At 43.7% G+C, this 27,673-nt stretch overlaps 1 protein-coding gene across 4 annotated transcripts in view; it reads right to left on the bottom strand.

Moving 5' to 3' along the window:
• The window catches only part of aifm3 (AIF family member 3), a 426,013-nt gene that overhangs the window by 216,465 nt on the left and 181,875 nt on the right, over positions 1 to 27,673 (bottom strand). The window lies entirely within an intron of this gene.

A 27,673-nucleotide genomic window follows, 5' to 3' on the forward strand; every position in this document is an offset into this window, starting at 1 on the left:
GTGTCTATTACCATCGATTTAACTCAATGCCAGGTGTCTATTACTGTCAATTTAACTCACAGCCAGGTATCTATTTCTGTCAATTTAACTCATTGCCAGGTGTCTATTACCATCGATTTAACTCAATGCCAGGTGTCTATTTCTGTCAATTTAACTCACAGCCAGATATCTATTTCTGTCAATTTTACTCACAGCCAGGTGTCTATTTCTGTCAATTTAACTCACAGCCAGGTGTCTATTTCTGTCAATTTAACTCACAGCCAGGTGTCTATTTCTGTCAATTTACCTCACAGCCAGGTGTCTATTTCTGTCAATTTAACTCACAGCCAGGTGTCTATTTCCGTCTATTTCACTCACTGTCATGTGTCTGTTACCATCTATTCAACTCACTGCCAGGTGTCTATTTCTGTCTATTTAACTCACTGCCAGGTGTCTATTACTGTCTATTCAGCTCAGTGCCAGATGTCTATTACCGTCTATTTAACTCACTGCCAGTGACTATTTCCGTCTATTTCACTCACTGTCATGTGCCCATTACCATCTATTTAACTCACTGCCAGGTGTCTATTTCTGTCAATTTAACTCACTGCCAGGTGTCTATTTCCGTCTATTTCACTCACTGTCATGTGCCCATTACCATCTATTTAACTCACTGCCAGGTGTCTATTTCTGTCTATTTAACTCACTGCCAGGTGTCTATTACCGTCTATTTAACTCACTGCCAGGTGTCCTTTTCTGTTTATTTAACTCACTGCCAGGTGTCTATTTCACTCATTGCCAGGTGACTATTACCGTCTATTTAACTCACTGCCAGTTGTCGATTTCTGTCTATTCAACTCACTGGCAGGTGTCTATCACCGTCTATTCAAATCAATGCCATGTTTCTATTTCCGTCTATTCAACTCACTGCCAGGTGACTATTACCGTCTATTAAACTCACAGCCAGGTGTCTATTTCCATCTACTTAACTCACTGCCAGGTGCCTATTACCGTCTATTTAACTCACTGCCAGGTGTCTATTACTGTCTATTCAACTCACTGCCAGGTGTCTATCACCGTCTATTCAAATCAGTGCCATGTTTCAATTTCCGTCGATTCAACTCACTGCCAGGTGACTATTACCGTCTATTTAACTCACAGCCAGGTGTCTATTTCCGTCTATTTAACACACTGCCAGGTGTCTATTTCTGTCTATTTAACTCACTGCCAGGTGTCTATCACCGTCTATTCAAATCAGTGCCATGTTTCAATTTCCGTCGATTCAACTCACTGCCAGGTGACTATTACCGTCTATTTAACTCACAGCCAGGTGTCTATTTCCATCTATTCAACTCACTGGCAGGTGTCTATCACCGTCTATTCAAATCAATGCCATGTTTCTATTTCCGTCTATTCAACTCACTGCCAGGTGACTATTACCGTCTATTAAACTCACAGCCAGGTGTCTATTTCCATCTACTTAACTCACTGCCAGGTGCCTATTACCGTCTATTCAACTCACTGGCAGGTGTCTATCACCGTCTATTCAAATCAGTGCCATGTTTCAATTTCCGTCGATTCAACTCACTGCCAGGTGACTATTACCGTCTATTTAACTCACAGCCAGGTGTCTATTTCCATCTATTTAACTCACTGCCAGGTGCCTATTACCGTCTATTTAACTCACTGCCAGGTGACTATTTCCGTCTGTTCAAATCACTGCCAGTGTCTATTACCGTCTATTTAACTCACAGCCAGATGTCTATTTCTGTCAATTTAACTCACTGCCAGGTGTCTATTTCCGTCAATTTAACTCAATGCCAGGAGTCTATTTCTGTCAATTCAACTCACTGCCAGGTGTCTATTACCGTCTATTTAACTCACTGCCAGGTGTCTATTTCCGTCTATTTAACTCAATGCCAGGTGTATATTATCGTCTATTTAACGCACTGCCAGGTGCTTATTACCGTCTATTTAACTCACTGCCAGGTGTCAATTACCGTCTATTTAACTCACTGCCAGGTGTATATTATCGTCTATTTAACTCACTGCCAGGTGTCTATTTCCGTCTATTTAACTCACTGCCAGGTGTCTATTACCATCTATTTAACTCACTCCCAGCTGTCTATTTCTGTCAATTTAACTCAAAGCCAGGTGACTATTTCTGTCAATTTAACTCACTGCCAGGTGTCTATTTCTGTCAATTTAACTCACAGCCAGGTGTCTATTTCTGTCAATTTAACTCACTGCCAGGTGTATATTACCGTCTATTTAACTCAATCCCAGGTGCCTATTTTTGTCTGTTTAACTCACTGCCAGGTTTCTATTACCGTCTATTTAACTCACTGCCAGGTGTCTATTTCTGTCTATTTAACACACTGCCAGGTGTTTATTACCGTCTATTTAACTCACTGCCAGGTGTCCATTTCTGTCTATTTAACACACTGCCAGGTGTTTATTACCGTCTATTTAACTCACTGCCAGGTGTCTATTACCATTAACTCACTGTCAGTGTCTATTACCGTCTAGTTAACTCACTCCCAGCTGTCTATTACCGTCTATTTAACTCACTGCCAGGTGTCTATTTCCATCTTTTTAACTCACTGCCAGGTGTCTATTTCTGCCAATTTAACTCACTGCCAGGTGTCTATTTCCTTCTATTTAACTCACTGCCATTGTCTATTACCGTATATTTCACTGATTGCCAGGTGTCTATTACCGTCTATTCAATTCACTGCCAGGTGTCTATTTCCGTCTATTTAACTCACTGCCATTGTCTATTACCGTATATTTCACTCACTGCCAGGTGTCTATTAGCAATTATTTAACGCACTGCCAGGTGTCCATTTCTGTCTATTCAACTCAATTCCAGGTGTGTATTACCGTCTATTTAACTCAATCCCAGGTGCCTATTTCTGTCTGTTTAACTCACTGCCAGCTGTCTATTACCGTCTATTCAACTCAATTCCAGGTGTGTATTACCGTCTATTTAACTCAATCCCAGGTGCCTATTTCTGTCTGTTTAACTCACTGCCAGCTGTCTATTACCGTCTATTTAACGCAACCCCAGCTGCCTATTTCCGCATATTTCACTGACTGCCAGGTGCCTGTTACCGTCTATTCAACTCAATTCCAGGTGTGTATTACCGTCTATTTAACTCAATGCCAGGTGTCTATTACCATCTATTTCACTCACTGCCATGTGTCTGTTACCGTCTATACAACTCAATTCCAGGTGTGTATTACCGTCTATTTAACTCAATGCCAGGTGTCTATTTCCATCTATTTAACTCACTGTCAGGTTTCTATTACCGTCTATTTAACACACTGGCAGTGTCTATTACCGTCTATTTAACTCACTGCCAGCTGTTTATTATCGTCTATTTAACTCACTGCCAGGTGTCTATTACCGTCTATTTAACACACTGGCAGTGTCTATTACCGTCTATTTAACTCACTGCCAGCTGTTTATTATCGTCTATTTAACTCACTGCCAGGTGTCCTTTTCCGTCTATTCAACTCACTGCCAGGTGTCTATTTCCGTCTATTTAACTCACTGCCAGGTGTCTATTACCGTCTATTTAACTCACTGCCAGCTGTTTATTATCGTCTATTTAACTCACTGCCAGGTGTCCTTTTCCGTCTATTTAACTCACTGCCAGGTGTCCTTTTCCGTCTATTCAACTCACTGCCAGGTATCTATTTCCGTCTATTTAACTCACTGCCAGGTGTCTATTACCGTCTATTTAACTCACTGCCAGGTGTCCTTTTCCGTCTATTCAACTCACTGCCAGGTGTCTATTTCCGTCTATTCAACTCACTGCCAGGTGTCTATTTCCGTCTATTCAACTCACTGCCAGGTGTCTATTACAGTCTATTTAACTCACTGCCAGGTGTCTATTTCTGTCTATTTAACTCACTGCCAGGTGTCTATTACCGTCTACTTCACTCGCTGCCAAGTGTCTATTACCATTAACTCACTGCCAGTGTCTATTACCATCTATTTAACTCACTCCCAGCCGTCTATTACCGTCTATTTAACTCACTGCCAGGTGTCTATTACCGTTTATTTAACTCACTGCCAGGTGTCTATTTCACTCATTGCCAGGTGTCTATTACCGTCTATTTAACTCACTCCCAGCCGTCTATTACCATCTATTTAACTCACTCCCAGCCGTCTATTACCGTCTATTTAACTCACTGCCAGGTGTCTATTTCACTCATTGCCAGGTGTCTATTACCGTCTATTTAACTCACTGCCAGGTGTCCATTTCTGTCTATTTAACTCACTGCCAGGTGTCTATTACCATTAACTCAATGCCAGTGTCTATTACCATCTACTTAACTCACTCCGAGCTGTCTATTACCGTCTATTTAACTCACTGCCAGGTGTCTATTACCGTCTACTTCACTCACTGCCAAGTGTCTATTACCATTAACTCAATGCCAGTATCTATTACCATCTATTTAACTCACTCCCAGCTGTCTATTGCCGTCTATTTAACTCACTGCCAGGTGTCTATTTCTGTCAATTTAACTCACTACCAGTGTCTATTACCGTCTATTCAACTCAATGCCAGGTGTCTATTACCGTCTATTTAACTCACTGCCAGGTGTCTATTACCGTCTATTTAACTCACTGCTAAGTGTCTATTACCGTCTATTCAACTCAATGCCAGGTGTCTATTACCGTCTACACTGCCCGGTGTCTATTACCGTCTATTCAACTCACTGCCACGTGTCTATTACCGTCTATTCAACTCAATGCCAGGTGTCCAATTCCGTCTATTCAACTCACTGCCAAGTGTCTATTACGATCTATTTAACTCAATCCCAGGTGTCTATTTCCGTCTATTTAACACACTGCCAGGTGTCTATTACCGTCCATTTAACTCACTGCCAGGTGTCGATTTCTGTCTATTTAACTCACTGCCAGGTGTCTATTACCGTCTATTCAACTCAATGCCAGGTATCTATTACCAACTATTTAACTCACTGCCAGGTGTCTTTTACCATCTATTTAACTCAGTCCCAGGTGCCTATTTCTGTCTATTTAACTCACTGCCACGTGTCTATTACTGTCTATTCAGCTCAGTGCCAGGTGTCTATTTCCGTCTATTCAGCTCACTGCCAGGTGTCTATTACCGTCTATTCAGCTCAGTGCCATGTGTCTATTACCGTCTATTTAACTCACTGCCACGTGTCTATTACCGTCTATTCAACTCACTGCCACGTGTCTATTACTGTCTATTTAACTCACTGCCAGGTGTCTATTTCCGTCTATTTAACTCACTGCCAGGTGTCTATTTCCGTCTATTTAACTCACTGCCAGGTGTCTATTTCCGTCTATTCAACTCACTGCCAGGTGCCTATTTCCGTCTATTTAACTCACTGCCAGGTGTCTATTTCCGTCTATTCAACAAACTGCCAGGTGACTATTACCGTCTATTTAACTCGCTGCCAGGTGCCTATTACCGTCTATTTAACTCACTGCCAGGTGTCTATTTCCGTCTATTCAACTCACTGCCAGTGTCTATTACCGTCTATTTAACTCAATCCCAGGTGCCTATTTCTGTCTGTTGAACTCACGGCCAGGTGTCTATTACCGTCTATTTAACTCAATCCCAGGTGCCTATTTCTGTCTGTTTAACTCACTGCCAGGTGTCTATTACCGTTTATTTAACTCACTGCCAGGTGTCTATTTCTGTCAATTTTACTCACAGCCAGGTGTCTATTTCTGTGAATTCAACTGATTGCCAGGTGTCTATTTCCGTCAATTTAACTCAATGCCAGGTGTCTATTTCTGTCAATTTAACTCACAGCCAGGTGTCTATTTCCGTGTATTTCACTCACTGTCATGTGTCTTTTACCGTCTATTTAACTCACTGCCAGGTGTCTATTTCCGTCTATTTAACTCACTGCCAGGTGTATATTATCGTCTATTTAACGCACTGCCAGGTGCTTATTACCGTCTATTTAACTCACTGCCAGGTGTCAATTACCGTCTATTTAACTCACTGCCAGGTGTATATTATCGTCTATTTAACTCACTGCCAAGTGTCTATTACCATCTACTTCACTCACTGCCAAGTGTCTATTACCATTAACTCACAATTCACAATTCACAATTCAAATCGCTTTATTGGCATGATAAGTTACATCTTATGTTGCCAAAGCATCAAAATACATTTATGGTTTAGCACATAAACGCAGTTCTATTCATACAGTGTAGAAACAGGTATATCCCTGAGTGTATAAATATACATTCGCATTGTTTATATATATTCTTTTCTTCGTTTACTGGTTGTCCCTCTGTTCATGGCAAGCTGTAACATAGTGTGCCGCCAGTGTTATACAGCTTCTCTCCTCTCCCAGTAGGAATGGGAGTTTTTGGTTGTCATTCAGATTTCTGAAATCAGGGCATATTTGTGAGAATTTTTGGTAGAAATTCTCCCTGATGCCCTGATATTTTCCACAAGCTGTGAGGAAGTGCATCTCTGTCTCCACCACTCCCTGACTGCAGTGAGAGCATATCCTGTCCTCTCTTGGCAGCCTGGTCTGCCTGTGTCTGCCTTTTTCGATCGCTCGGCTATGTTCGCTAAGTCTGTACCTTGTCAAGGTTCTTCTCAGTTTGTCATCCTTTACCATGGTCAGGTAATCAGCTATGTTGTATTGTCTGTTTAGGGCCAAGTAGCAATTGAGTTTGCTTTGCGTTTTTGTTGTTTCTGCCCAATATGTCAGATATTTTTCCTTTTGCTTAGCGACGATTGTGTTGGGTCGAATTCTTTGTGTTACCCTGTCACTGTCCTGGGGCTGGTTATTGTTAGTATTGTTAGTAGTTACTTCACTGAGTCCCAGGACTAGTTGACTGAGGGTATTCTTCTTTATGGTCAGCTCTTGGCATTTCAGGGCGTCGTAGTGATAGCATTGGGGATTGCTCATTTGTATGAGCATTTGGTGGCTCTTTTTTGGATAGTGATTATTAATGGATATTGGCCTAGTTCCGCCCTGCATGCATTGTTTACTGTTTTCCTTTGAGTCCGGAGGATACTTTTACAGAATTCTGCATGTAGGATCTCAATTGGGTGTTTGTCCCATTTTGCAAATTCTTGTTGAGTTAGCGGTCCCCATACCTCACTGCCATAGAGTGCAATTGGTTCAATTACTGATTTGAAAATTTTGAGCCAAATGCTAATTGGGATTTCTATTTGGATTGATTTTTTGATGGCATAGAAAGCCCTTCTTGCTTTCTCTTTCAGTTCATTCACAGCCAGTTTGAAGTTTCCCGTAGAACTGATTTTTAAGCCCAAGTATGTGTAGTTAGTGGTTTGTTCAATTTTGGTTGTTCCTACTGTGAAATTTATTTTGGGTCCCTGATGTTTGGATCTTTGCTGGAACACAAGGACTTTGGTTTTTTGGGGATTTATTGTCAGGGCCCAAGTCTGGCAGTACGACTCCAGCAGGTCCAGGTTTTGCTGTAGCCCCTCTTTAGTAGGTGACAGCAGAACCAGGTTGTCTGCATAGAGGAGGAATTTAACCTTGGATTCATATAGGGTGAGGCCGGGTGCTGTAGATTGTTCAAGTAGTTTTGCCAATCCATTTATGTAAATATTAAAGAGTGTCGGTGAGATTGGCGAGCCCTGCGTCACCCCCCGCCCCTGTGGGAAGTATTTTGTTTGTTTGTCTCCAATTTTAACTGCACATTTGTTGTTTGTATACATTGATTTAATTACATCATATGTTTTCCCTCCTACCCCACTTTCGATAAGTTTCAGGAATAAACCATCATGCCAGATGGAGTCGAAAGCCTTCTGGAAATCTACAAAGCATGCGTAGATTTTGCTTTTGTTATGGTGAACGTGTTTGTCAATTAGGGTCTGTAGGGTGAAGATATGATCGGATGTTCTATAGTTTGGCAGGAATCCAATTTGGCTTTTACTCAAGACATTGTGCTCCTCAAGGAAGTTTATAAGTCTTTTGTTTATGATGCTACAGAATACCTTCCCCAGGTTACTGTTTACACAGATGCCTCGATAGTTGTTTGGGTCGATTTTGTCCCCACTTTTGTATATGGGCGTTATGAGTCCTTTGTTCCAGATATCAGGGAAATAACCGACACTCAGAACCAAGTTGAAGAGTTTTAGGATAGCCAGTTTCATTTTGTTGTCTGTGTGTTTAATCATCTCGTTTAGTATGCCGTCTGTCCCGCAGGCTTTTCCTGGTCGCAGGTCCTTGAGTTTTTCAAGAAGTTCTTTTTCTGTTATTATGGCGTCCAGCGGGTTTTGGTTATCTTTTATGGCCATTTCTAGCTTTTCCAGTTTTTTGCATATTTGGTGTTGCTCTGGTCTTAGTGTGTTTTTCTGGTATAATTTTTCAAAGTGGTTTACCCATGTGTCCCCATTTTGAATGGCCAAATCATCGTGTTGTTTTTTGTGTAGTGTTTTCAAGTTTTCCCAGAAACAATTGGAATCAATGGATTCCTCCATGGAGCTGAGTGTATTCTTAATATATTGCTCTTTTTTGGTTCTGAGTGTGTTTCTGTATTGTGTTAGTGTCTGACAATAAGTAAGGCGTAGTTCCTCGTTTTCTGGATGTCTGTGTTTTTGGTTTGATATTTTTCTAAGTTTTTTCCTCATGTTATGGCAATCTCGGTCAAACCATTTTTCATAGTTTTTTGTTTTGGGTTTGTTCTTGCGAGCTTTCAAGTTTGCATTTGTTGCCAAATTATCAAAAATATTGTTTAGTTTACTAACTGCCCGGTTTACGCCTTCTTTATTGTGAGTGTATATGTTATCCAGAAAGGTGTCTAAGAGAGCTTGAGTTGATGCATTGCTAATTGTTTTCTGGTATTTTTCCGTGTCGTTTTTGGCCCATCTGTACGATTTTTTGGTGTTGTACAGTTTACTGGGTTGTGTTTCTATGTTGTTTGTTTCTGTCTTTTTGAGGAACATAGTAATTTGACTGTGATCTGACAGTGTTGTTTGTGGTTTGACTGTGAATGCTCTGAAAGAGGATGGGTCTAAGTCTGTAATCATATAGTCTACTGTGCTGCAGCCAAGAGGTGAGCAATAGGTCGATCTTCCTAGGAGGTCTCCTATGAACCTACCATTGACAATGTACAGACCCAGGTTTCGACAGAGCTGTAGTAGCTGTTTTCCGTTGGTATTTGACTGCTTGTCGCAGTTATGCCTGTATGGAAGGGAAGGGATGTCAAAGTGGTTATTCCCGAAAACGTAATTGTTTCCCTGATTATTGGTGAAGTCTGGTTCTTCGCCCGTTCTTGAATTGAGGTCCCCACAGATCAACACGTTCCCCTGGGCCTGGCATTGGATAATTTCCCCCTCCATGTTGGAGAAGGTGTCCTCTTTAAAGTACGGGGTATCGATTGGAGGGATATAAAGTGCGCAAATGTAAACATCTTGGGTGTTTGAGATAATCTCCCTCTCAAGTTTGAGCCACATATGGTTTTCGCCCTTTTTTATAAATTTGATGTAATTCTTAAGTTCTGTTTTAAACCAGATCAGTATGCCTCCGGAGTCTCTGCCTTGGGTTACACTTGGTAATTTATTGGAGGAGACCACCAGCTCAGTGTACCCTTGGGGACAGCCAGTGTGTCCTTTTCCTTTATACCAAGTTTCCTGTAAAATGATAATATCTAGGTCTTTAGTTTCATCTATGAACTCTGGGGTCCTACTTTTCACTTCTCGCAGTGAAGAGCGTAGACCTTGGATATTCCAGGTCGAAATATATAAGGATTTCATGTTAAGTTTGATCTTTTACTATGATAGGTTAAAGAGTGGTACGTGTTTGTCGTGTCTAAGTGTGGGAAAAAAAAGATCACATCAGTTGTCTACAAAAGTTAATACAATTTGGTTACAGTTCTTTCTATTAATTAGTCCTTGATCCATAAGGCGGAAGTAGATGCTGCTGCACATCTGCTTATTGTCTCTTAATGGATTGTTTCTGTCTGAGGTATTGCGTACGTCCTGTGCATCTCTCCCTCTGTCTGGCTGGGAGCAGTCCTATTCCCCTGTGGGACAGGAGTGGTGCAGGTCTGATATTGTTGTTTTGCATGGGGATCCTCTCTGGTCTCGGTTGGTGTGTTGGTGGTCCTTGTAGTGTTCCTGATATGTACCCCGCTGATCTCTGGTGGTCGGGGGGGGTCCTCTTGGAGTCTGGGTATGGACCCGGTTAAAAGCGATGTCCTTCAGGGCTTTAGCAAAGATCGATATTCTTTGCCTTTGGATGTGGACGTGGTCGTAAAGACATTCCTCATCAAGGGTGGGGTGTTGGGCCAGGTGTACGTTGTGGTTTGATTCGCAGTCTCTTGCTATGCTGGCATTTATCTCATGAATTGTGTTGTTGTTGAAGTCTGTTCTCGGCAATATTGTGGAAACAGTGATTCTAGTGTTTGGAAATGTACTGCTTGCTTTCCTAATCATTGCTCTGAGCGATGTTGCTACTTCTTTCTGTTGGGTCTTTAGGTCATTTGTGCCCGTGTGTATTATTATGTGTTGGGGGGAGCCTAATCTGGCTTTGGTCAGCCATCCCATGGCTCTGTTTGTTGTTGGGCACCAGATCTTTTCTACTTTACTTCTAGGGAATAGCTTTTTCTCCCATAGAAATTTCCCATTTGAGTCTATGGGCTAGATTTTCAGTTGCTTGCGCCAGCAGTTAGCGCCTTAAGAGAAGTGATTTTCGGGCGCTATGCGTGTAGCGCCTGGGCGCAGCGCAGTTTGCGCCCCGCCCCAAATTAAGTTGCCCGTTAGCGCCGGCGCAAAGTTTAGCGGCCGCCCGGATGCGCGCGCAGAAAATGACGTCACATCCTCGTGCAACGCCCTTTGGCCGCCCCGAATCCAAACTTCAGTCGGACCGCCCCATTGTGCGGCTAGCGTCCAGAGCGTTTGTAAAATGGAACGCAACACACCCTGGGGAGCGCAAATTAAAGGGCACTCCTCCTGTTATGTTTCCGGACACCACCACCTCCTCCTCCTCCTCCTCCTCCTCCTCCTCCTCCTCCTCCTCCTCCTCCTCCTCCTCCTCCTCCTCCTCCTATGAAAAAAACACATGCACCCTTCCCCTTTAAGAGCTCACTGGCACCAGAGTGTCTGCCGTGCGCTGCGCCCGAGCTCGGGTGTTGCGCTCTGCACCACCGGCTTAGCGCCTAAAGATAGTAGTGGAACGCCTCTTTTAGCGCTCCACCAACCTCTTAGGGCGAAGCCACTGAATTTCCGGCAACGGGGCGCTACTTTGGGGCGGGCGCAAAGGTTAGCGCCCCAAAACTGTCTATACTGAAAATCTAGGCCTATGAGTATTACGACGTCAGCCTTGTTTGTGTTTACTGTCTGGTGGCTTTCGCTTGGACTCATAGTGTGTGTGCTGGGCTGGGGTGTCTGGTGTGTGCGTACCTCTTGTGAGCGGCCCGCTTGTGGTTCCACGGTGGTGGGGGAAGATTGCGAATCAGTATGCTGGTCGGTCTGTGTGGCACCCCTTGTATTGTGTGTCTGTTGCTTTTGTTCCGTGTGGGAGTGCAGCCGTTCCGTCCGGCTCTGTCTTGTCTTATCTCTAGCCTCTGGTTGCTGGTCTAATGGTGTTATCTCTCCTCTATGGCTCTCTTCTTTTTCCTGCAGCTCTTTCACCTGATTCCTAAGTAGATTCACCTGGTTCTCAAGTAGCTTCAGCTCTCTCTTGTGTCTCTCCCTCTCCTGATTTTGATCGTCATTCATTTTGAGGAAGTCCTCTCTAAGTTTAACCATCTCTATCTCTAATTGATTAAATTTATCTTTTGGTTGTATCTGGCTGTGTGATCCCGGGGTATGTGTCTGGTCGGCCCTGGAAGGCTCACTCACTTCCTGGCTAGGCTGGTCGGCCCTGGAGGGCTCACTCACTTCCTGGCTATGCTGCTCTTCTCTTGGTGAGCTGGGAATGGTAGGGGGACTATGTGTGGCTTCCTCCCTGGTAGTTATGCTGGGGTTTGTCAGTTGTATCGTGTGGCTGTGGTTCCCCGGGGTTAGTGTCTGGTTTGAACTGTGTGGCTCGTTCACCTCCTGACCAGGCAGATTTTCTCCTGGTAAGTTGTCAATGTTGGGGGGAGTGCGGGCCACTCTGGGGCTGTTCCTTCCCCCCTTAGTTAATTTTTTCAGTGTCCTGAAGGCCGTTGCAAATTTGTCGAGGTTGCCTTGCACTAATATTGTTCCGGTATTGTACGCGTTGACCGTCGTAGTTGAACTGTCTCCTGGTGTGTTAATTTTCATTATGGACCCATTTGCGGTATTTTCTAGCTTAACATTGGTATAGTGTGATTTTATTGCTGTGATCCAAGCCACTGGCTGATCTGAGTAGAAAATGAGGTTACTTTTTGTCCCATTGTTGTAACAGTCAGCAAAAAGTGTTTCTGGTTTTTCTCTCATCTGCTCATGCTTGATCGCTTTTATAGCTTTTTTTGCGGTGTTGGGGGGAATCTGGAAGCGGGGCTGTTGTGGATCTTCTGATTCGCTCATTTTTGGTAAAGTATTGTTGATCTTAGAATAAGCTTTTCTGGGGCCCCGGGTTTGGTGTTTCCCTCTCCCTGTTCGCGAACTTTCCCGGTCCCCCTCTCCGACCCCGTGGTCCCTGGGCCTCGGCTTCTGGGTTCACCCTTCTCAGGTCTGGGTCTGTGAGCCGCTGTTTCCCGGTGCCTTCGGGCTGTTCCCCTCCCCCTCAGAGGTCTCTGTGCCTCTGTCTCGGCCTGGCTCCTCGGGCCTTTCCCTGGCTTCAGTCTCCCTCCCTGGGCCCTGTACTCACAGTCTTGGTTTGCTTCTGGAAGCCTTCTGGTTGCACCCCTTCTCCTCAGAGGTCTCTGGGCCTGGCTCCTCGGGCCTTTCCCGGGCTTTCTAGCCCAGCCGCCGCTCGGGCTGTGCCTCGTTCGCTGTTCGGGTGCTGGACTGCGGTCGTCGCTCGGGTGCTGGACTGCGGCCGTCGCTCGGGTGCTTGACTGCGGTCGTCGCTCGGGTGCTGGACTGCGGCCGCCGATCGGGCCGTGTCTCGTTCGCCGCTCGGGCTCCCCGGGTCACCTCGTTCCGGCTGCCGCTGCGTCTCCGTGCGGCCTCCCCGATTCGCCTCGTTTCCCGAAGCGGCCTCCCCGAGTCACCTCGCTCCGGCTGCCGCTGCGTCTCCGTGCGGCCTTCGCGCCTCGGTTCCCGATGCGGCCGAGTCACCTCGCTTCTGCTGCTGCTGTGGCCCCGTGCGGCCGCTGTTCTTTGGTTTGTATATTTTTTTTTTCCCTTATTTCTTTTTTTTCTTTGGCTTTTTTTTTCTAATTTCCTCTGGTTTTTTTTCCTTTGGTGGTCTCTTTGGTGGTCTTTTCCTTCCTTACTTAATCTAGACTAAACTAAACTTAAACTTAACTAAACAAACTAAACTAACTTAACTAGAACTAAATTTAACTTTAAAACCTTTTTAAACTTGAAATGAACCTTTTTTTCCCCATTTTAAACACTAAAAACACTAAAAATTCAGCAGCCCATCTTCAGCGTGTGTATTCACTCTGTCTGGGCCCCTCACTGCCAGTGTCTATTACCGTCCATTTAACTCACTCCCAGCTGTCTATTACCGTCTATTTAATTCAATGCCAGGTGTCTATTTCTGTCAATTTAACTCACTGCCAGGTGTCTATTTCTGTCAATTTAACTCAAAGCCAGGCGTCTATTTCTGTCAATTTAACTCACAGCCAGGCGTCTATTTCTGTCTGTTTAACTCACTGCCAGGTGTCTATTACCGTCTATTTAACTCACTGCCAGGTGTTTATTACCGTCTATTTAACTCACTGCCAGGTGTCTATTACCGTCTATTTCACTCACTGCCAAGTGTCTATTACCATTAACTCACTGCCAGTGTCTATTACCGTCTATTTAACTCACTCCCAGCTGTCTATTACCGTCTATTTAACTGACTGCCAGGTGTCTATTTCTGCCAATTTAACTCACAGCCAGGTGTCTATTTCCGTCTATTTAACTCACTGCCATTGTCTATTACCGTATATTTCACTGACTGCCAGGTGTCTATTTCTGTCTATTTAACGCAACCCCAGCTGCCTATTTCCGCATATTTCACTGACTGCCAGGTGTCTATTACCATCTATTTCACTCACTGCCATGTGTCTGTTACCGTCTATTCAACTCAATTCCAGGTGTGTATTACCAACTATTTAACTCACTCCCAGGTGTCTATTTCTGCGAATTCAACTGATTGCCAGGTGTCTATTTCCATCTATTTAACTCACTGTCAGGTGTCTATTGCCATCTATTTAAGTCAATGCCAGGTGTCTATTTCCATCTATTTAACTCACTGCCAGGTGTCTATTGCCATCTATTTAAGTCAATGCCAGGTGTCTATTACCGTCTATTTAACTCACTGCCAGTGTCTATTACCGTCTATTTAACTCACTGCCAGGTGTTTATTATGGTCTATTTAACTCACTGCCAGGTGTCTATTACCATTAACTCACTGCCAGTGTCTATTACCGTCTATTTAACTCACTGCCAGGTGCCCATTTCTGTCAATTTAACTCACAGCCAGGTGTCTATTTCTGTCAATTTAACTCACAGCCAGGTGTCTATTTCTGTCAATTTAACTCACTGCCAGGTGTATATTACCGTCTATTTAACTCACTCCCAGCTGTCTATTACCGTCTATTTAACTCACTCCCAGCCGTCTATTACCGTCTATTTAACTCACAGCCAGGTGTCTATTTCTGTCAATTTTACTCACAGCCAAGTGTCTATTTCTGCGAATTCAACTGATTGCGAGGTGTCTATTTCCATCTGTTTAACTCACTGCCAGGTGTCTATTACCATTTATTTAACTCACTGCCAGTTGTCAATTTCTGCCAATTTAACTAACTGCCAGGTGTCTATTACAGTCTATTTAACTCATTGTCAGGTTTCTATTACCGTCTATTTAACTCACTGCCAGGTGTCCATTTCTGTCTATTTAACTCACTGCCAGGTGTCTATTACCATTAACTCAATGCCAGTGTCTATTACCATCTACTTAACTCACTCCGAGCTGTCGATTACCGTCTATTTAACTCACTGCCAGGTGTCTATTACCGTCTACTTCACTCACTGCCAAGTGTCTATTACCATTAACTCAATGCCAGTGTCTATTACCATCTATTTAACTCACTCCCAGCTGTCTATTGCCGTCTATTTAACTCACTGCCAGGTGTCTATTCCTGTCAATTTAACTCACTGCCAGGTGTCTATATCTGTCTATTTAACTCACTGCCAGGTGTCTACTTCCGTCTATTTAACTCACTACCAGTGTCTATTAACATCTATTCAACTCAATGCCAGGTGTCTATTACCGTCTATTCATCTCAATGCCAGGTGTCTATTACCGTCTATTAAACTCACTGGCAGTGTCTATTACCGTCTATTTAACTCACTGCCAGGTGTTTATTATGGTCTATTTAACTCACTGCCAAGTGTCTATTACCGTCTACTTCACTCACTGCCAAGTGTCTATTACCATTAACTCACTGCCAGTGTCTATTACCGTCTATTTAACTCACTGCCAGGTGTTTAGTATGGTCTATTTAACTTACTGCCAGGTGCCTATTACCATTAACTCACTGCCAGTGTCTATTCCCGTCTATTTAACTCACTGCCAGGTGTCTATTTCTGTCAATTTAACTCACAGCCAGGTGTCTATTTCTGTCAATTTAACTCACTGCCAGGTGTATATTACCGTCTATTTAACTCACTGCCAGGTGTCTATGACCATTTATTTAACTCACTGCCAGGTGTCAATTTCTGCCAATTTAACTAACTGCCAGGTGTCTATTACCATTAACTCAATGCCAGTGTCTATTTCCATCTACTTAACTCACTCCAAGCTGTCTATTACCGTCTATTTAACTCACTGCCAGGTGACTATTACCATCTATTTAACTCACTGCCAAATGTCTATTACCGTCTATTTAACTCACTGCCAAGTGTCTATTACCGTCTATTTAACTCACTGCCAGGTGTCTATTTCCGTCTATTCAACTCAATGCCAGGTGTCTACCACCGTCTACACTGCCCGGTGTCCACTACCGTCTATTCAACTCACTGCCAAATGTCTATTACCATCTATTTAACTCACTGCCAAATGTCTATTACCGTCTATTTAACTCACTGCCAAGTGTCTATTACCGTCTATTTAACTCACTGCCAGGTGTCTATTACCGTCTATTCAACTCAATGCCAGGTGTCCATTTCCGTCTATTTAACTCACTGCCAGGTGACTATTACCGTCTATTTAAATCACTGCCAAGTGTCTATTACCATCTATTTAACTCAATCCCAGGTGCCTATTTCTGTCTATTTAACTCACTGCCAGGTGTCTATTACCGTCTATTTAACTCACTGCCAGGTGTCTATTTCCGTCTATTTAACTCAATGCCAGGTGTCTATTTCTGTCAATTTAACTCACTGCCAGGTGTCTATTTCCGTCAATTTAACTCAATGCCAGGTGTCTATTTCTGTCAATTTAACTCACTGCCAGGTGTCTATTTCAGTCTATTTAACTCACTGCCAGGTGTCTATTACTGTCTATTTAACGCAATCCCAGGTGCGTTTACCGTCTATTTAACTGACTCCCAGGTGTCTATTACCATCGATTTAGCTCACTGCCAGGTCTCTCTCACCGTCTATTCAAATCAGTGCCATGTTTCTATTTCCGTCGATTCAACTCACTGCCAGGTGACTATTTCCGTCTATTCAAATCACTGCCAGTGTCTATTACCGTCTATTTAACTCACTCCCAGGTGTCCTTTTCTGTCTATTTAACTCACTGCCAGGTGTCTATTTCCGTCTATTTAACTCACTGCCAGGTGACTATTACCGTCTATTTAACTCGCTGCCAGGTGTCTATTTCCGTCTATTTAACTCACTGCCAGGTGACTATTACCGTCTATTTAACTCGCTGCCAGGTGTCTATTTCCGTCTATTTAACTCACTGCCAGGTGTCTATTTCTGTCTATTTAACTCACTGCCAGGTGTCTATTACCATCGATTTAACTCATTGCCAGGTGTCTATTGCCATCTATTTAACTCACTGCCAGGTGTCTATTTCTGTCAATTTAACTCACTGCCAGGTGTCTATTTCCGTCTATTTAACTCACAGCCAGGTGTCTATTTCTGTCAATTTTACTCACAGCCAGGTGTCTATTTCTGTGAATTCAACTGATTGCCAGGTGTCTATTACCGTCTACTTAACTCACTGCCAGGTGTCTATTTCTGTCAATTTAACTCACAGCCAGGTGTCTATTTCTGTCAATTTAACTCACTGCCAGGTGTCTATTTCCGTCAATTTAACTCACAGCCAGGTGTCTATTTCTGTCAATTTAACTCACTGCCAGGTGTCTATTTCCGTCAATTTAACTCAATGCCAGGTGTCTATTTCTGTCAATTTAACTCACTGCCAGGTGTCTATTTCCGTCTATTTAACTCACAGCCAGGTGTCTATTTCTGTCAATTTAACTCACTGCCAGGTGTCTATTTCCGTCAATTTAACTCAATGCCAGGTGTCTATTTCTGTCAATTTAACTCACAGCCGGGTGTCTATTTCCGTCTATTTCACTCACCGTCATGTGTCTGTTACCGTCTATTTAACTCACTGCCAGGTGTCTATTACCGTCTATTTAACTCACTGCCAGGTGTATATTATCGTCTATTTAACGCACTGCCAGGTGTATATTATCGTCTATTTAACTCACTGCCAGGTGTCTATTTCCGTCTATTTAACTCACTGCCAGGTTTATATTATCGTCTATGTAACTCACTGCCAAGTGTCTGTTACCGTCTACTTCACTCACTGCCAAGTGTCTATTACCATTAACTCACTGCCAGTGTCTATTACCATCTATTTAACTCACTCCCAGCTGTCTATTACCATCTATTTAACTCAATCCCAGGTGCCTATTTCTGTCTATTTAACTCACTGCCAGGTGTCTATTACTGTCTATTTAACGCAATCCCAGGTGCGTTTACCGTCTATTTAACTGACTCCCAGGTGTCTATTACCATCGATTTAACTCTCTGCCAGGTGTCTATTACCGTCTATTCAACTCAATGCCAGGTGTCTATTTCCGTCTATTTAACTCACTGCCAGGTGGCTATTACCGTCTATTTAACTCACAGCCAGGTGACTATTTCCGTCTATTCAACTCACTGCCAGGCCTAGAAATTGGGTTTTGGCGCAGCAACGGCTTTAGCGCCGGAAGTTAGTGCCGGAGCTAAGTCGCGCTGGTCGGGCCAAAAATTCACTACTTCTGCGCCCAAACGGCTGCCGGCGCTGCTGAAAGCTGTTAGCGCCTGAAAACTGGCGCTATGCGCTGAATTTCGGCGCTATTCCGGCGCTGCGGCGCCCGCTGCGGTGCGGCAGGTTCGGGAAGTGCAGGCCTCCTCCTTCCCTTAAGGAGGACCTGCCTGCACCCGGCCGCGGCCCGCGATAATCTTATTAAAAATGAGCCCGGCACCTCGGACAAGTGCCGGGCTTGCTTCTGTTCCGGGGGCGGTGGGGGGGAAGTCCGGGGAGGGAGCTGCGGCCAGGCGGGCGGCGGGAAAGCGGCCGGCCGCCGCGGGGCCTTTAATGCGCCGGCGCAAACTTGTGCAAGGCACCTCTGCCAGAACGTTGCTTGCGGCTGCCACGGGCGATGCGGCCGCAAGTCAATTTCCCAGTTCAGGCGGGTTACCATGGCAACCGGGACGCTGTGCACACCGATGACGTCATCGGTGCCGGCGCAGCGCTACCGGTCTACCGCGGCGGAAGGGCCCCAGGCAATTTAGGCGCCGGCGCCAATTGCAGCGCTAGGCCCTCTAGCGCCGCAAAATCGGCGCTAAGGGCACTGAATTTCGAGGCCCCAGTGTCTATTACCGTCTATTTAACTCAATCCCAGGTGCCTATTTCTGTCTGTTTAACTCACTGCCAGGTGTCTATTTCCGTCTATTTAACTCACAGCCAGGTGTCTATTTCTGTCAATTTAACTCACTGCCAGGTGTCTATTTCCGTCAATTTAACTCAATGCCAGGTGTCTATTTCCGTCTATTTCACTCACTGTCATGTGTCTGTTACCGTCTATTCAACTCACTGTCAGGTGTCTATTTCAGTCAATTTAACTCACAGCCAGGTGTCTATTTCCGTCTATTTCACTCACTGTCATGTGTCTGTTACCGTCTATTCAACTCACTGCCAGGTGTCTATTACCGTCTATTTAACTCACTGCCAGGTGTCTATTTCCGTCTATTTAACTCACTGCCACGTGTATATTATCGTCTATTTAACTCACTGCCAGGTGTCTATTTCCGTCTATTTAACTCACTGCCAGGTGTCTATTTCCGTCAATTTAACTCAATGCCAGGTGTCTATTTCTGTCAATTTAACTCACTCCCAGGTGCATATTACCGTCTATTTAACTCAATCTCAGCTGCCTGTTTCCGCATATTTAACTCACTCCCAGCTGTCTATTACCGTCTATTTAACTCACTCCCAGCCGTCTATTACCGTCTATTTAACTCACTGCCAGGTGTCTATTACCGTTTATTTAACTCACTGCCAGGTGTCTATTTCACTCATTGCCAGGTGTCTATTACCGTCTATTTAACTCATTGTCAGGTATCTATTACCGTCTATTTAACTCACTGCCAGGTGTCCATTTCTGTCTATTTAACTCACTGCCAGGTGTCTATTACCATTAACTCAATGCCAGGTGTCTATTACCATCTACTTAACTCACTCCGAGCTGTCTATTACCGTCTATTTAACTCACTGCCAGGTGTCTATTACCGTCTACTTCACTCACTGCCAAGTGTCTATTACCATTAACTCAATGCCAGTGTCTATTACCATCGATTTAACTCACTCCCAGCTGTCTATTGCCGTCTATTTAACTCACTGCCAGGTGTCTATTTCTGTCAATTTAACTCACTGCCAGGTGTCTATATCTGTCTATTTAACTCACTGCCAGGTGTCAATTACCGTCTATTTAACTCACTACCAGTGTCTATTAACATCTATTCAACTCAATGCCAGGTGTCTATTACCGTCTATTCAACTCAATGCCAGGTGTCTATTTCCGTCTATTTAACTCAATCCCAGCTGCCTATTTCCGCATATTTAACTCACTCCCAGCTGTCTATTACGGTCTATTTAACTCACTCCCAGCCGTCTATTACCGTCTATTTAACTCACTGCGAGGTGTCGATTTCTGTCTATTTAACTCACTGCCAGGTGTCTATTACCGTCTTTTCAACTCAATGCCAGGTATCTATTAACAACTATTTAACTCACTGCCAGGTGTCTATTACCATCTATTTAACTCAATCCCAGGTGCCTATTTCTGTCTATTTATCTCACTGCCAGGTGTCTATTACTGTCTATTTAACGCAATCCCAGGTGCTTTTACCGTCTATTTAACTCACTTCCAGGTGTCTATTACCATCCATTTCACTCTCTGCCAGGCGTCTATTACCGTCTATTTAACTCACTGCCAGGTGTCGATTTCTGTCTATTTAACTCACTGCCAGGTGTCTATCACCGTCTATTCAAATCAATGCCATGTTTCTATTACCATCTATTTAAATCACTGCCAGGTGTCTATTACTGTCTTTTCAGCTCAGTGCCAGGTGTCTATTACCGTCTATTTAACTCACTGCCAGGTGACTATTTCCGTCTATTCAACTCACTGCCAGGTGTCTATTACCGTCTATTTAACTCACTGCCAGGTGTCTATTTCCGTCTATTCAACTCACTGCCAGGTTACTATTACCGTCTATTTAACTCGCTGCCAGGTGTCTATTTCTGTCTATTTAACTCACTGCCAGGTGCCTATTACCGTCTATTTAACTCACTGCCAGGTGCTTTTTACCGTCTATTTAACTCACTGCCAGGTGTCTATTACCATCTATTTAACTCACAGCCAGGTGTCTATTGCCATCTATTGAACTCACTGCCAGGTGTTTATTTCCGTCTATTTAACTCACTGCCAGGTGTCTATTTCCGTCTATTCAACTCACTGCCAGGTTACTATTACCGTCTATTTAACTCGCTGCCAGGTGTCTATTTCCATCGATTTAACTCACTGCCAGGTGTCTATTTCCATCGATTTAACTCACTGCCAGGTGTCTATTTCCATCGATTTAACTCACTGCCAGGTGTCTATTTCTGTCTATTTAACTCACTGTCAGGTGTCTATTTCCGTCAATTTAACTCAATGCCAGGTGTCTATTTCTGTCAATTTAACTCACAGCCAGGTGTGTATTTCCGTCTATTTCACTCACTGCCAGGTGTATATTATCATCTATTTAACGCACTGCCAGGTGCTTATTACCGTCTACTTAACTCACTGCCAGGTGTCAATTACCGTCTATTTATCTCACTGCCAGGTGTATATTATCGTCTATTTAACTCACTGCCAAGTGTCTATTACCATCTACTTCACTCGCTGCCAAGTGTCTATTACCATTAACTCACTGCCAGTGTCTATTACCGTCCATTTAACTCACTCCCAGCTGTCTATTACCATCTATTTAACTCAAAGCCAGGTGTCTATTTCTGTCAATTTAACTCACTGCCAGGTGTCTATTTCTGTCAATTCAACTGAAAGCCAGGCGTCTATTTCTGTCAATTTAACTCACAGCCAGGTGTCTATTTCTGTCAATTTAACTCACTGCCAGGTGTCTATTACCGTCTATTTAACTCACTCCCAGGTGTCTATTACCATCTATTTAACTCACTCCCAGGTGTCTATTACCATCTATTTAACTTACAGCCAGGTGTCTATTTCTGTGAATACAACTGATTGCCAGGTGTCTTTTACCGTCTATTTCACTCACTGCCAAGTGTCTATTACCATTAACTCACTGCCAGTGTCTATTACCGTCTATTTAACTCACTCCCAGCTGTCTATTACCGTCTACTTAACTGACTGCCAGGTGTCTATTTCTGCCAATTTAACTCACTGCCAGGTGTCTATTTCCGTCAATTTAACTCACTGCCATTGTCTATTACCGTATATTTCACTGACTGCCAGGTCTATTACCATCTATTTCACTCACTGCCAGGTGTCTATTACCAACTATTTAACGCACTGCCAGGTGTCCATTTCTGTCTATTTAACTCAATGCCAGGTGTCTATTACCGTCTATTTAACTCAATCCCAGGTGCCTATTTCTGTCTGTTTAACTCACTGCCAGGTGTCTATTTCTGCCAATTTAATTAACTGCCATGTGTTTATTACCGTCTATTTAACTCACTCCCAGCTGTCTATTACTGTCTATTTAACTCACTGCCAGTGTCTATTACCGTCTATTTAACTCACTCCCAGCTGTCTATTACTGTCTATTTAACTCACTGCCAGGTGTCTATTTCCATCTTTTTAACTCACAGCCAGGTATCTATTTATGTCAATTTAACTCACTGCCAGGTGTCTATTTCCGTCTATTTAACTCACTGCCATTGTCTATTACCGTATATTTCACTGACTGCCAGGTGTCTATTACCATCTATTTCACTCACTGCCAGGTGTCTATTACCAACTAGTTAACGCACTGCCAGGTGTCAATTTCTGTCTATTTAACTCACTGCCAGGTGTCTGTTACCGTCTATTCTACTCAATTCCAGGTGTGTATTACCGTCTATATAAATCACTGCCAGCTGTCTATTACCGTCTATTTAACTCAATGCCAGTTGTCTATTACCGTCTATTTAACTCACTGCCAGGTGTCTATTACCAACTATTTAACTGACTGCCAAGTGTCTGTTACCGTCTATACAACTCAATTCCAGGTGTCTATTACCGTCTATTTAACTCACTGCCAGCTGTCTATTTCCGTCTATTTAACTCACTGCCAGGTGTCTATTTCCATCTATTTAACTCACTGCCAGGTGCCTATTTCCGTCTGTTCAAATCACTGCCAGTGTCCATTTCCGTCTATTTAACTCACTGCCAGGTGTCCTTTTCCGTCTATTCAACTCACTGCCAGGTGTCTATTTCCGTCTATTTAACTCACTGCCAGGTGTCTATTTCCGTCTATTCAACTCACTGCCAGTGTCTATTACCGTCTATTTAACTCAATCCCAGGTGCCTATTTCTGCCTATTTAACTCATTGCCAGGTGTATATTACTGTCTATTTAACTCAATCCCAGGTGTCTATTACCGTCTATTTAACTCACTGCCAGGTGTCTATTACCGTCTATTTAACTCACTGCCAGGTGACCATTTCTGCCTATTTAACTCACTGCCAAGTGTCTATTACCATTAACTCACTGCCAGTGTCTATTACCGTCTATTTAACTGACTGCCAGTTGTCTATTTCTGCCAATTTAACTCACAGCCAGCTGTCTATTTCCGTCTTTGTAACTCACTGCCATTGTCTATTACCATATATTTCACTGACTGCCAGGTGTCTATTACCGTCTATTTAACTCACTGCCAGGTATCTATTTCCGTCTATTTAGCTCTCTGCCATTGTCGATTACCGTATATTTCACTGACTGCCAGGTGTCTTTTACCATCTGTTTAACTCACTGCCAGGTGTCTTTTACCATCTATTTAACTCACTGCCAGGTGTCGATTACCATCGATTTAAATCACTGCCAGGTGTCGATTTCTGTCAATTTAACTCACTGCCAGGTATCTATATCTGTCTATTTAACTCACTGCCAGATGTCTATTTCCGTCTATTTAACTCACCACCATTGACTATTACCGTATATTTCACTCACTGCCGGTGTCTATTAACATCGATTCAACTCAATGCCAGGTGTCTATTACCGCCTATTCAACTCAATGCCAGGTGTCTATTACCAACTATTTAACTCACTGCCAGGTGTCAATTTCCATCTATTTAGCTGACTGCCAGGTGTCTATTACCATCGATTTAACTCACTGCCAGGTGTCTGTTTCTGGCAATTTAACTCACTGCCAGGTGCCTATTTCCGTCTATTTAACTCACTGCCAGGTGTCTATTACCGTCTATTTAACTCAATACCAGGTGCCCATTTCTGTCAATTTAACTCACTGCCAGGTGTCTATTTCTGTCAATTTAACTCAGAGCCAGGTGTCTATTACCGTATATTTCACTCACTGCCAGGTGTCTATTACAGTCTATTTAACACAATCCCAGGTGCCTATTTCTGTCTGTTTAACTCACAGCCAGGTGTCTATCACCGTCTATTTAACTCACTGTCAGGTTTCTATAACCATCGATTTAACTCACTGCCAGGTGTTATTTAACTCATTGCCAGGTGTCTATTGCCGTCTATTTCACTCACAGCCAGTTGTCTATTTCTGTGAATTTAACTGATTGCCAGGTGTCTATTTCCGTCTATTTAACTCACTGTCAGGTTCCTATTACCGTCTATTTAACTCACTGCCAGGTGTCTATTACCATCGATTTAACTCACTGCCAGGTGTTATTTAACTCATTGCCAGGTGTCTATTGCCGTCTATTCAACTCACTGCCAGGTGTCTATTACCGTCTATTTAACTCACTTCCAAGTGTCTATTACCGTCTATTTAACTCACTGCCAGGTGTCTATTTCCGTTTATTCAACTCAATGCCAGGTGTCTATTACCGTCTACATTGCCCGGTGTCTATTACCATCTATTCAACTCACTGCCAGGTGTCTATTACCGCCTATTCAACTCAATGCCAGGTGCCTATTTCTGTCAATTTAACTCAATGCCAGGTGTCTATTTCTGCCAATTTAACTCACAGCCAGGTGTCTATTTCCATCTATTTAACTCACTGCCATTGACTATTACCGTATATTTCACTCACTGCCAGGTGTCTATTATCGTCTATTTCACTTGCTGCCAGGTGTCTATTACCGTCTATTCAACTCACTGCCAGGTGTCTATTACCAACTGTTTAACTCACTGCCAGGTGTCCATTTCTGTCTATTTAACTCACTGCCAGGTGTCTATTACCGTATATTTAACTCAATCCCAGGTGCCTAAATCTGTCTGTTTAACTCACTGCCAGGTGTCTATTGCCGTCTATTTAACGCAATCCCAGCTGCCTATTTCTGCATATTTAATCACTCCCAGGTGTATATTACCATCTATTTAACTGACTGCCAGGTGTCCATTTCTGTCTACTTTACTCACTGCCAGGTGGCTATTACCGTCTATTTAACTCACTGCCAGGTGTCTATTACCAACGATTTAACTCACTGCCAGGTGTCCATTTCTGCCAATTTAACTCAATGCCAGGTTTGTATTACCGTCTATTTCACTCACTGCCAGATGGCTATTTCTGTCAATTTAACTCGCTCCCAGTTTGCTATTTCCGTCCATTTATTTCACTGCCAAGTGTCTATTACCGTCTATTTCACTCACTGCCAGATGTCTATTTCTGTCTATTTAACACACTGTCAGATGTCCATTTCTGTCTATTTAACTCACTGCCAGCAGTCTATTAACGTCTTTTCAACTCAATGCCAGGTGTCTATTACCGTCTTTTTAACACACTGCCCGGTGTCTATTACCGTCTATTCAACTCAATGCAGGTGTCTATTACCAACTATTTAACTCACTGCCAGGTGTCTATTTCCGTCTATTCAACTCAATGCCAGGTGTCTATTACCGTCCATTTAATTCACTGCCAGGTGTCTATTTCCATCTATTTAATTCACTGCCAGGTGTCTATTACCATCTATTCAACTCAGTGCCAGGTTTCTATTACCAACTATTTAACTCACTGACAGGTTTCTATTACCATCTATTTAACTCACTGCCCGGTGTCTATTATCGCCTATTTAATTCACTGCCAGGTGTTTATTACCGTCTACTTCACTCACTGCCAGGTGTCTATTTCCACCAATTTAACTCCTTCCATGTGTCTATTACCATCAATTTAACTCACTGACAGGTGTCTGTTTCTGTCAATTTTACTCACAGCCAGGTGTCTATTTCCGTCTATTCAACTCAATGCCAGGTGTCTATTTCCGTCTATTTACCTCACTTCCAGGTGTCTATTTCCGTCTATTTACCTCACTTCCAGGTGTCTATTTCCGTCTATTTAGCTGACTGCCAGGTGTCTATTACCATCGATTTAACTCACTGCCAGGTGTCTGTTTCTGTCAATTTAACTCACTGCCAGGTGTCTATTTCCGTCTATTTAACTCACTGCCAGGTGTCCATTACCGTCTATTTCACTCGCTGCCAAGTGTCTATTACCGTCTATTTGATTCACTGCCAAGTGTCTATTACCATCTATTAAATTCACTGCCATGTGTCAATTACCATCTGTTCAACTCAATGCCAGGTGTCTATTACCGTCTATTTAACTCACTGCCAGGTGTCTATTTCCGTCTATTCAACTCAATGCCAGGTGTCTATTACCGTCTATTTAACTCACTGCCAGGTGTCTATGACCGTCTATTTTACTCAATGCCAGGTGTCTATTACCGTCTATTCAACTCAATGCCAGGTGTCTATTACCGTCTATTTAACTCACTGCCAGGTGTCTATTTCCGTCTATTCAACTCAATGCCAGGTGTCTATTACCGTCTATTTAACTCACTGCCAGATGTCCATTTCTGTCTATTTAACTCACTGCCAGATGTCCATTTCTGTCTATTTAACTGACTGCCAGCTGTCTATTAGCATCTTTGCAACTCAATGCCAGGTGTCTATTGTGGTAAACCATTGTTGTTCACTGTTGTTCACTCCACTGTTGTTCACTGTTGTTCACTTCACTGTTGTTCACTCTTGCCCATTGTTGTACCTGCCTGTGCATGCCTCAGCTGGCTCCGCCCCTGGCTCCACCCATATGCCCTGGTATAAAGGCGGCTGCTCTGCAGTTCCCCAGGCATTCAGGACCGGTCAACCACTAGAGGCATGCCTTCGTTCTTTAGCTAATAAAAGCCTGTTTGTTACTCTCTTAACTTCCAGTCTTTCTCAGTAATTGATAGCGCATCAATTTTATTAGCTAAACTTTTTTTTCGATGGAGCAAATCCTCAAACCAGCACACCTGGAACTAGGCCCTCAAGAGGCGGATTCATCTACCAAGTTTGCACACTGGCTGAGTTGCTTCGAATTTTACATAGAAGCCTCCGTCGAAACTGTTCAAAACGATGGCGACAAACTAAAAATTCTGACCTCCAAGGTGAACCACCAAGCTTATTCGCTCATCCAAGATGCGACTACCTACAAGGGTGCTCTCGACCTCCGAAAAGAACAGTACGCACGCCCGGTAAATGAGGTTTACGCCAGACACCTCCTGGGGTCCCGCAAACAGCAACCCGGGGAATCAATGGAGGTATACCTTCGGGCGCTGAAGGTGCTCAGCCGGGCCTGCAAATGTAAAGAGGTGTCGGCCGCGGTGTACATGGAGGAACTTGTCCGGGACGCCTTCGTCGCGGGCCTCAGGTCCAACTACACCCGGCAGAGACTGTTGGAGCAGGGCGAACTCGACCTGAAGAGGACCACGGCCCTCGCACTCTCGCTAGACGTGGCCCATCGGAATATGGATGCCTACTCCCCTGACCGCGTGGCCGCATCGTGGATGGCGCGGGCGCTGCCATCCTGGGACACGGTAGGACCGCCACCCTGCGCCGCGCCACCCCCGAACAGCCCAACTTCTGCAGCGATGTCCTGGGGCCTGAAGTGTTACTTCTGTGGCCAAGCCAAACACCCCAGAGCGCGCTGCCCGGCGAAA

This window comes from Somniosus microcephalus, chromosome 19 (genome assembly GCF_052327205.1).
Source record: "Somniosus microcephalus isolate GS21.2 chromosome 19, FLI_Smic_1.0, whole genome shotgun sequence".
Taxonomy (NCBI): Eukaryota; Metazoa; Chordata; class Chondrichthyes; order Squaliformes; family Somniosidae; genus Somniosus; species Somniosus microcephalus.